This window comes from Lactuca serriola, chromosome 1 (genome assembly GCF_051521515.1).
Source record: "Lactuca serriola cultivar US96UC23 chromosome 1, Lser_US96UC23_V15, whole genome shotgun sequence".
Classification (NCBI taxonomy): domain Eukaryota; kingdom Viridiplantae; phylum Streptophyta; class Magnoliopsida; order Asterales; family Asteraceae; genus Lactuca; species Lactuca serriola.
The window spans coordinates 2,520,889-2,533,837 of NC_136408.1; positions in this window are offsets into that span (position 1 = coordinate 2,520,889).

The following is a 12,949-nucleotide window of genomic DNA, read 5'->3' on the forward strand; positions in this document are numbered from 1 at the left end:
TAACAAATCATTTATTTCAATTTATTAATCAAATAATAAATTCAACATCTCTCCCCAAAAGTCATCATGTCTAGTTGCTAGTTTTGAGGAAAACCCAAATGGAATGTGTTACTATCAATTCAAGTATATACCAATTATAGTTATGGGCTTAGACACCTAATCCAACAATCTCCCACTTGGATAAGTCTAATAACTATAGTTGCCAGTATAAATTTTATATTGATCAACAAATTGTAGCTCTCAAAGCTATTGTTGAACTCTGAACCAGCCAGTTACGTGTCCTAAGATAAGTGATCAAATATTCCCCCATTCTACAAGATATCATATAGAAATGAGACATGGATTATAATCAATCTCTCTTTCCAAAATTTGTTTCCCGATTTCTGATATATGATAACTGGAATCAGACTACCAATCAAACACATCAATTCAGTCTAGGCTTGGCCAAGCACTTTAGATGCCATCATCAAATCATCGATGGGCCCACAAATATCGCTTTTCCCTTTAGGGAAAAAGGGACAACTAAACTTTGAATTATATGCTTGCACTATTCACTCATCAAATCATGTACAACAACACGTTTTTATAACATCAAGTTACTGATGCATTTACGTATTATCAATGCACAACCGACTTGTAAACAACAACTCATATATCTCCATTTCAAGAATATAAGATATTATCGTCTCTGAATTACTCGTGATAAAATCCATGAAGTAATTCTCTGAGCGTGGGTTAATCTAATACTCAAAATTCCCATTTCTAAGTACATATGAATGTTGCAACAAACAATTGTTATGTCTAATCCCTATAGACAATCTACAATTCAATTCATGACAATCTTGATTCACTACTTACTTCCAAAAGTACGAGCGACTGTGGATGTTTGAATAATCCAATTATTTGGGTAGTAAAACATGCAATGTGAAACACAATAATAACCTAACTAACTATGGTCTCAAAGCTATTGAATATGAATAAAACTCTTATTATTTAATCACCGTATTAATTAGCCTTTATTCATTGTATAATGTTTTGAGTAATAAACTAAACACTTGAATTAAACATTGGTCATGCAATGTTATAAACATGCATACTATGTCTCTTTATGGTCCTTCCTTTATGAATAGATTGATTGGACACTATTCCAATGATGCTTATTTCACAATACAAGATTCTTATCACTACTAGAATGTGTTAGAGTTCAACCTTACATGCAATGAAATTTTGTAATGTCGAGGCTTCAAAGTCACAGAGACTCAGCCAACGATATCACAAAGTGTTCCATTGAACCTTTGTTACTTAAAACAATTTGAAGGCAACGAAGTCTCAAATTCAAGGTACACTCCTTGAACACCTTCCTTGCATTAAATTTTCCAACTCACATGTAGATTTTAATAAACAACTCCTACTATGGAAACCTTTCCATATCCCCACATGACCATTCATTCTGGATAAGAATCACCTCCACCCAAAATTATCTCAATATGGTCCGTCTAATATAATACTATACTTCCAACTCTCCACAAGCAACCAATCTTTAGTAAACCTTAGATTGTTCTTGACAGTTGTTTAACAACTTTAGTCGCATCGTGTCCTAGTCCTTTTTCCCTCTCAATGCCCAAATCATTTGTAAAAATCAGAACAAGTGAATATTATAGCATATGAAAAAGATCCTATATCTAAAGCATATGGGACTCGATTCATTATGTCTTACATAAAGACCTGATATCTGATCAGTATCTTGCTATAATATTTCCCATATATCAAATTTCTTATGTTGAATCATTTCAACACGATATTCATATATGTCCATGACAAAATTCCATGCAATCTAAACTTTTAGAATTGAAATGAAGTATGAGTGTCCTCTCCTACAAATCTTTCTATAGTAAAACAATTTCCAAACTTTGCAACTTGCAAACTGAAAACTTTGTTTCCTATAAATAGTATTTCCAACTTGCAACACTTAGCATAACAATTATGCTCCCATTCTCATAACAATTATGCTCCTATTAGCATAACAATTATGTTGCCACTAGCTTTTACATGTACCCAGAAATCAGCTAGACTTCTCGAAATCAATACCTTTTGACTTCCTTACCAAATTGTAGATTTCTGATACGTGATGCTTCGATAAGTCTTCATCTAGACTTCTCAAGCTTATACACCCTCATTAGATAGCACATGTGTGTGTTTAAACCCTTTTGTAACTTATAGCTATAAGTCTTGAACGTTCAAACAGTTCCTTACCCTTTCTCACTATTCGAACTATGAAAAGGGATGTCGTAATCATATTGCGAATTTGAGAATGCAATTATCACAACCACTAACCATAATTATATTTATCAAATCTTTAAAATCTACTATCAAAAGTGTTTCCTCATAATCATTCTCATAAATTAGAGCGAAACCTCTAGCCACCTAGATTTTATGGCATATGTGTTCCTATCCATGTGAATCTATCATTTCCAACCTACAATCATAAGACAAGTTTTATGAAAAATTCAAATTCTAATTTAGCTTTCATGGATTGAACTTTACTTATTCTTAATTTCTTTCCTTCTGGTACACAAGGGCCTAGCAGTGCTTCCATGTTGTTTAAGCAGCTCACTTCCATTGACCAATAAACTATCACCGACCAATGTGCTCTACCTTTTGTAGTCAAATGAGAACTATAGAACTCATAAGCATTGCCTACTTAATGGGAAGATGCACGGAAACAAGAATGCTTCAATTTAACACGACAGGTTATCAACCTCAAGTCGTGTGCTAGTGAAAACTAAAAGATTTACTCTTGAAACTCTCCATGATCATTAAGACTCCCACTGACTTCTTGATGTAACAACGTAAATTTTCATTTCTTAAAAACATGTTTTCATCCGGAACAAGCCATAAAGATCCAATGTATCATATCATAATACAAATCATATAATCCCAAGATCATAAATCCTTCATCAGTGTGTACAGATCACGTCGGCGCCTTCCCACAGTCCTCGCTAGTACCTGAAACACATAACACAACAACTGTAAGCATAAATGCTTAGTGAGTTCCCCAAAATACTACTTACGCACATACGCCTTTCCAGGCCCTGACCTTCCGGTCCATGTGTCTCAGGGGACTTCCGTCCCCACTCGGTAAACCTTCCGGTCCTACCTTACGGTCCTCATCACGATGCCTTCCGGCCCATAACATAATGCCTTCCGGCCCATATCCAGCATAGCATACATAGCACATATAAACGATCAACTTATCATATACGATGCATACAACTCATAACATATCCGACCTTCCGGTCACACAATAAAACCCTTCCGGGTATAGTATAGTGAGAATACTCACCTCGTGGAAAGTCTAGAATCTCACGTGCTCGCTATCTTCGAATCCCAAACGAAGACTCAACCTCTCCTAATCATAACGAATATTATTTTAATTAATATAGACTTCCACCACTAGACTTTACCCCTTATTAACATTCCTCAGAGGGGTAAAAGACCATTTTACCCTCCCTTGACTCAAAGTCCACAAGTTGACCAAAACCCTAAAAGTCAACAAAGATCAACATCTTCAGTACACGGGGCGTACAGACTGATGTACGCGGGGCGTACATCGCCAACTCAATAATCGGGGTCTCCACCCAGTACGCTGCGCATACTGGAAGTTACGCCCAGCGTAATAGTCAGATCTAGACACACTTCATTTCTGGTCTTAATCGGTTAAGCCACTACTTCAACTTCTAGATCCAGCCTTATTTAAGCATCCTTACTCATAAAGTTGGAACCATTAAGCCTTGGCATGGCTGTAAAGGCTCTTACACTCCTTAACACCTTTCCATTTCAACTCAAGGATCTAGATCTCATGCATGGCTAATAATTCACGTCCAAGATTACATTTTTATGGATCTACAACTCAAATGGACCAGAAATATGATGGATCTAAGCTAATGGAGACCACTTGCTCATAAAGTCTCCACCTTTGGGACCAAAACCCTAGAAAATGGTCCATAAAGCATACCACAAGATCTACAAGTCAAGATCCGAACTTTTTACCTTAGAAAGAAGCTCCAACCTTTGCTAAGCCTGGATCTACACTTGAACACCAGCTCCTAGCCTCCACAATGGACTCTTCTTCTCCTTTGCTACCTTGAAATGACACCACCAAGCTTAGAACACTCACAAAAGGGCTAGGAACGAAGGAACACTCTCTTAGGGTTTCTTTCTGAAGGATGGTGGCTGAGGAACCAAGGCATCTCATTCCTTTTATAGCCAACAGCTCAAATTAGGGTTTTGGGTCTGGACCGGTTACGCCCAGTGTACCCGGGTGGCAACGCGTTCAATTTAAGCACGCGAGTACGCACAGCGTACTCTTTGTACGCCCAGCGTACTCGCCTCAACACAAAAGGGCCAACATGACATTTATGAAAAGATGAAGGGCTAAAAGGTTATACCTGAATTACGGGCTGTTACACTTGACATATAAGTTTCTTTCTCAAGGAACATTCATTGACGAGCAAAAACAAATATTCAGAAGTTAGTGTGAATTCTTGACAAGAAACACTTCATGAATCGGTCTTAGTTCATCCTTTGTTTTTAACCAAAACATCATAACTTCGCTAGAGTAAGAAAACATTATTACTCCACATTTCATGAGGTGTTATAAACCTACTTAGTAAGCTTCAAGATACGATGTGTAGTAATTAGAGTATGACTCTAAAACTTGATTGGAAACAAAGTATGACTCATCTCTCGATTGAAACATTTGAATAATATTTGAATCATCTTCTTAGTTACGCAATTATACTAAGATGTTCTTTGAGGATCAATCGTGATATAGTTCCATAATCATTAAGATGATCATAAAGTACTCTCCTTTCCTTTTAGATTGGAGAAACTTTTATCTTTTCTGCCTAATAGATTCTTCATATTCGTTCTGCTACTCTTTGAACATTTCAAAGTATCAAAATTATGCTTAGTATTATAAACACAACCATATTCACTAAAAGCATCAGTAAATCATGATAAATAAATATATCATTCTTTGTGGCGAATTTGAATAGTCCACAACAATGTGTACTAGATCCATTGGTCCTTCACTTTGACTCGCATAAACATGTGATCAATGAACTAGTCATAATCTTCCAACGATCAAGATTCTCATACATCATGCAATTCAAATTGCATGACTCCAAGTTTCTATCAAATTGAAACTTGGGTGATGAGAATTCCTTTTCACTTGGTTAATTATGACAATAACACAAGTGATACAATAAGAATCAAATACCAATTAACATTGCTAATAATAGAAATGTAACCACAATTTTTCATAATTTCCATTGCAAGGAAATGTAAATTGAACTAGATAAATCAAAAAAATTAACTTTTATAATAAAAGAAAATTTGGAACTTGTTCTTACAATGCAAAATTGAAAACTATGTTTCTAAACATCTCTTAAGCAATCTATTAAGTTATCACAACTCCTAAGAGTAGCTTCCAAAATCTGGTCATCTAACCATGCAATAGAAATTCATCTCTCACGATCAGAATCATCTTACTCTTCTGAAGCTTCCTTCTTACTCTTAGATCCTATAAAACATTAAAATGTGATCATCACATCATGTATTAAGAATCTATGAATAGGAACTTATTAAAAAGTGGAGTTAGATAATGGATGTACCTGAAGTGGAGTCATACAACTTGACTTTACCATCTCTAAGATCTTTCAGGTAGTCAGGGCAGCTTCGCAACCAATTCCCCTCCAATTGGCAATAAAAAAATGTGGACCTTTTAGGATTAGCACATGGAACTATCTCAGAACTAGCCTTTCTCTTAACCATATGATCAAACATTTTGACCTTGATCGATCCCTTTCCATTTGGATGAGAAACCTTTTCCAGACTACCATTGTCGCCATTGTCAATGTCCGTGGAAATTTTAGAGACAGGTCCTTCAAACACTTTTGCATGACTTGTGCTCTTAAGCATTTCTGCTTCAACAATAATCAATATATGTGTCAAATTAATTAGGGTCATGTCGTGGTCACTCATATAATAGTCTTTAATGAACTGACTATATGACTCAGGAAGCGAAAGTAGAACCAAGTCAATGGCGAGATCCCTTGGGAAAGCGACACCCAACACCCAATCTGTCAATGTACGATTTCATTTTCAGAACATGCACACAGACAGACTTTCCATCTTGATGTTTACATGCCAACAGGGCTTGAGTAACTTCATATTTTTCAGCTTGAAGGAAACATGACTTAGGGAGAGTCACTGGAGGGGGAGAAGGAAGAGTTGAAGAAGCATGATCTCGAGTTCCACCATTGCTCGAAGAAGGGAACATTCTTTCACCTTGATCAACATGTGGAAGATCATCCTTAGAAAGAAGAGGAAAACCACTTCCCAAAGAACGAGGAAGACCATTGTTGTCTGAACTTGACATCTATAATAGGAGAAAAAAGAATTCAAGTTAGTTGATTTTAATCCTTAATTATTAACCCATAAATTTAAATTAAGGCTATGATCCATATTTTTTATTCGAACTTTAAAGATGGATGTAGTAATCAAATTCGAATCTATTTTAGGTAGGTAAGGCTTTTACCAATTTCAATCTCATGAAACTCCTAAATCTTTTGAGATTCATTTAATCCAATCAATGACATGTTTAATCTTGATTATGTTCTCACTTTTGTAACTGAGATTCCGAGGATCACTAACGAGATGTGAATAACCATGCAAATTAGCTTGATACTCTCGATGTCATTTATCATCTCGTTTTAATGTGCCGATTAACCACACGCGCTCCATTAATCAACGATAATTTTAGAGACACTCATTACCAACTTTATTAGTCCCACATTAGTGTGTCGGTTAACCACACAAACTCCACTAATAACTTATAAAGTGTAATGTGCAATTTCATGGATTAACATATAAATTCACATTTTCCTAAAGTAACTTAGAGTGAGATTTAAAATAGTTTAGTTGCTTTATATCATTATACTTTTAATGGGATTATTTCCTATCAAACCCGTTTAGCTAACGACCGTCCACCAATCAAGGGAGCGGTCATTTTTTCCAATGACGGTCATTTTATAGGATTTCCTTAAACTCCATTTATAGATCGGATTCGTGAATGAGGCGTACTAGCGGTTCGACTCACTTTTCTTATACGTATAATATATATTAAACTTTTAATAATATATAAAGCATAAGGTGAATTTTAAAACATTTTAAAATTGTAAGGGTTTAATCCTTTTTAAAAAATTAAACTTTTAATTTAATTAAATTTAAACCATTTTATGGATTTATTAATTGTCCTTTAATTAATCACTTAATTAAATTAATAATAAGATCTATAAGGTGTATTTTAAACTTTTCAAAATACAAATTATTATTTGACATTAATTATTTATGAAAGTGTAGATTATATTTGCCTAAATACGAACATGTGAGGACCAAATCAGTCATTATATGAAAGTCTTGTGGCCGAAGTGTGAAACCCAAAAAGTCTAGGGACCAAACCCGACAATATATGAAATTCTAGGGATCAAACTTGCTAATATATATGAAAGTGTTGTGGCCAAAGTCTGAAATCTAAAAAGCACAGGGACAAAACCTATTAATATACAAAAATTTGTGGCCAAAAGTTGAACCCAAAAAAATATATTATTTTCCAATTTTAATCAGATATATATTAATTTGAAAATAAACTGGAAAATATATGCTACTATGGATACTATTACAACTAAAATTTTCATTTGTTTTTTAGTGAAAAGGTACCTTAATTTTTAAATAAAAGGGAAAATAAAATAATAAATGCAATGTGTCGGTATGTCAAACGGACATGACACAAGAGAAAGGGACAAGGCAAAAGGTGTAGAGCCTTATTTTGTAAGAATGTCTCCACAACACAATCATTCTTCGCATACTCATGAACTATGTGACGTATAATAAATTCGTTTATATGTTTTTCGGATAGCAAAATGTATACAAAACAAATTTTAGTTAATTTTAGAAGAAAACATATTTCTGGAATTAACATGTAAGAGATATATGATTTAAATTTGTAGTATAACATGGGTTTAAGTAGAGTTTTTATGCTATTTGTTTGAGGTTTGAGAAAAAATAGCTCACTTGAATTCGAGACTTGGTGATGAGTAGGCGACATATCTCTAGTTTGGGATAAAACAAGTCATTTGGGTTCGAGATTTGACAATGATTTTGTGGGAGGTTTATCAAATGAGTTACCAGTTAACTAGTTACTACATAATTGTTATCGGTGGTAAGCTGAGGTGGTATGTTTTACCGGCGGTGTACACCACGTCGGACCTATTTGTTCACTACCGATGCATTTCAACTGATGAAAAATGGGAGGCAAAAATGACTCTCTCTCTCTCTCTCTCTCTCTCTCTCTCTCTCTCTCTCTCTCTCTCTCTCTCTCTCTCTCTTCTTTTGTTAGTGGTGAAAACATAAAACCACCCTCCAGCTTTTTTTTTTAAAAAAAAAAAACAAAAATTGTAAAGATATCACATCAGTATATGTAGGTATCCGTAAAAAAAATACACCATTTAATCTTATAGTTGGTCATTGAGTACTTGATTTATCTCCTACATAATGAGATGTAGGTTGGCACAAAGTTTTTAGTTCCGACATTGTTAGAGTAGCGGGAATACAATAATTATATCCCACATTAGACCTGGCAATGGGCCAGGGGCGTATTTAAGAAGCATGAAGGTAGGTCCTAAGACCTACCTAAGATTTGTATTTCATTTATAATATATATGCTAAAAAAATTAGGAACCACCTTTGAAAAAATAAAGGACCTACATTGAGTTTGTTTTTTTTTTAAATGTCTTAAAAAACCATTTTAAAAGGAGAAAAAAAATAAGTTACATGGGGCATTTGTGTTGTTAAATATATAGGATTAAATATAATATATAGTTTTTATCAAACAATAAGGTATCAATGTACTAATAATCAATTTGTTTTTCATTAAATCGTTCGATTTTTTCAATTATATTTTAATCGGTTTTTTAAAATTTTAATTGGTGGTGCCTGATCAGTTTTTTCAGTTATATTTCATTAAATCGTACACGATCCGATCCGACCCAACCCCTCACAAGTGTTGTTGATTTTTTTTTATCAGCTCCACATAATTTGGGAACCACGTGATATTTTGTTCTAGATTCGCCACTGAATGGGGCGGGTTTGGAGCGAATCGACCTTGATCCAAACCCTTTTAACAAATTTCAAAATCCGATCCAAACCCGCTCCGTAACCCGCAGGGTTTTGAATAATCAAATCCATACCCTTATCCACCGAATCAACGGATATCCAAACCCGCCCCATAACCCATAGGCTTTTTGAATTGTCAAACACATTTTAATTAATTCATAAAATAATATTTCTTAAATAAAACAAATGTTGATTTAGAAAACACATTACGTACTTGAGGACTTCCGATTGGAATTAAAAATCACTATTGTAGTAACTTTTGATTTATTTTTTACTGTCAATTGTAGTGATAGAAAATAGCAATGACAAACTTTCTTTTAGTTGATGAATGAATTTATTGATTTATGAATGAAATATGATGATTGTTTGATGAAATATAAATGAAATGACATCATAATTCTTAGTAGAAGACTGAAAGTCTAGAAGTCGACTCCTTGATTCATATGTATAAACAGTTTGGACTTTGGCATTTTCCCGTTGGATTTTTGATTGGAATTAAAATTAAACTTTAAGCAATATAAAATATAAACCAATAATTCAAAATTTATATGGGACGGGTTATAAACGGATCGGATCAGTGATGATCCATACCCGACCCTTTTAATAAAAGGGTTAACGGGTATGGGTCGTTAACGGGTAAACGAATCAAAAACTATGCTCCAAACCCATATAATTCTTAAGGGTTTGGATCGGATCAGGGTCAAAACCTGCTCCATTGTGAGGCCTATCCCACATGTGATGGTCTTATATGGATTATGGAAACCTTGCATATATTATATTTAAAAATTTGAGGGGGTTCGTACGAATATAGGTGCACATTTTAAACAGTTTTTTTAGACGAAAGAATGAACCCGTACTTATTTTTTTGAGAATAGTTAGATTAAAATTGAACCGCCGGTTAGTAATAGGTTTTAAAAATATTTGAAATCGGTTTTTCCCCGTCTTCCTACTATAACTAAATCGAACCAACTTTTAACCGAAAAATCAGATTTTTAGCACAACTTCACCTCGAAAAACCGTTCTAAAAAATGATTTAAAAAAAAACAATTTTTGGAAAACCATTCCATGTACACATCAAGGTATAATTAACATAGTTATAAAATAAAGCTCAAATGCTTATGAAAAGACTCATTGACCTTTTTTTATTTTTAAATGATTTATAACTAAAAAATCATTCATCTCTCTCACACACACTGATTTGGCTAGTGGATACGGATCACTTTTATAACTCAAAAAAATATCACCTTATATTATCTTTAACACCACGGTGTTTAAGTGAGAAATAATCACCATATATTCACACCATTTTAGGCGCGCCCCTTGTTAGCCCTATATATTCTTGGATTTTGAGCTCATTTTCACACCAATTCCACCCAAAATCCCTTGGAATCCCTTTTACCCCCTAGTCCCTTTACTTTCTAGTTTTCGCCAACTTTAGCGACGCCCTAGAGTATATGAGAGATAGAACTTTCGGCTCGAGATTTTGCTCGCACAATTTCCCGATTTTCGTAGAATTTCTATAAGTTAAGCTATACTTATTTTATTTCAAATGTAACCTATGTTTATATTCATAGTCGTTATTATGAACCTATAAATAAGATTTATCATTGATTCCAAATCATTATACTGATTGATCGACATACGGGAGTGATTTCTAGGCTCGATTTAGTGAGGTGTTTAAAGTGAGATTTCCAAATAGTATATTTTGTATACCAAACAGACCCTACCTACAATATGATCATACCTGATTATTCCTTACTTGATAGATCTTGGTGTAGACATTGAGATTAGTGAGAAATCTAGACTATCATTAGTCATCGGGAACATTAAACTAAGACTCAGTATTAATCATACTTATGTTACATCAAAGGAAAAGCTAAGGTGTTAGGCGAAGTGTTGTCCAAATCACCAAGTCATCCACCTAAGTCAGGTGAGTGCATAGCCCCTTTCATGAACAAGATTTTATACAAGTATTAACTAGAGTATTAAATATCTGTTAAAAAGTTTATATGTGAACAATAAACGTATTGTGTGGAATCGGTGTTAGAAAAGTATTTGACGATATAGTACATGCAAACCAGATATAATTCTATATGTGTTAATATATATATATATATATATATATATATATATATATATATATATTAATACCTAAATATTTTGTGCTAAATATATACACTGAATTAGGATAGTGTTGTCTAAGTAGAGTTATTATTAGAAGCCTAACGGTTTTGTCCGTTAATGAGATAATACATATTATAGATTCTTAGTTCAATTAAGTTTGATATTATGTAGTCTCAATTAAGTTATAGTAGATGTGACAAGGATTTCGTGCATATAAAGAACTATGAAATCCAACTTTGCATGATGAAGTTATGCTTCTTTGAAGTTTCGCAGTTAAACCGACACATCTATGCATATCGTAAAAAGTGAATTTTGATAGATTGCTTACTAGCATGAGTATTCTAAACTAAAGTCGTTGTAATTGTTAAACCAAGAGTATGCATAAAGAGAACGTCCAAATCTGACTTTGTATGAGGAAGTTATGATTTTCCGAAGTTTCAACACTGGTGTGTTAACACAGAAATTGAAATTCAAAGTGGTTGATTGTTAGCTGAAACAATATCAACAGGATTTGAATATCTCATGAATATTAACCCGTTGATATAAAGACAGTCGACAACGGAGTTCGTATGACCTTATGATAATGCAGTCTCGCCCTTGCCTAAACCTGATTTAAATGATTTATGGATGTGTTTGGGTTGTGAGTATTTCAGAGCTTATAGCTTTTGACAAATCGTTCGAATTAAACAAAGAGTTTCATTTGGTAGTATGTGATTTTAGCTTTTAGTTTAAACAAAACTCTTCAAATCTAAAACTTACTAAAATTTTATACTTTTTTAAATAGTTGTCATTTTATATAATTTTATACATTTAAAAAATGTCCAACTACTTTTTTCAAACACTCATATAACAAATAAAAGTTATAACTTCTAGCTACTAACTACCACCTTACAGCTTCCAGCTACTAGCTAGCAGCCACTAACCACCAATTACCAGCTTGTTTTGCCAAACACGTCATATATTTCATAAATTGTTACTTTTTAAAATATATATAATTGTGTTGGCAACAAGTTTTTAAAAGCATTTAACTTTTAGTTTTTAAGAAAAATTGCAAAATAAAGAAAAACCTTCTTTCGATATACGAACTTCAAACTCTTTTTTTAAACATAATACTCGTAATAAAAAGATACTTCAAGTAGCTTTTAAGAGCATTTCGAAGTTTTTAAATTTAATACCATTTTACATTTTTCAAAAGTTTTTCGAATATTCCACACAAATAAAACTATGAATTTCAGCTTTACTAGTTAGTTTTGTCAAACATATGTATAATTCATTAAACATATTTAATGTATTACTTATCAATAAAATTAAAATAGCTCATGCTAAAACATTTTAACTCTAGTTCCACCAATAATGTATACGAAAATATTAATAACCAAACCTAATTTGTTTCTAATTTCGTAGAAGTTTAATAACCAAACCTAATAATGTATACGAAAATATTAATAACCGGATATTTTGAAACTCCCTCCATTACCATGTAGTAGATGAAAACAATTCTATGTTGTAGTAATCATAGTCCACTTTTTCAGTAGGCATATCACTACAAATAAAATAACATATAAGTAAATAATAAAGTAAATTAATA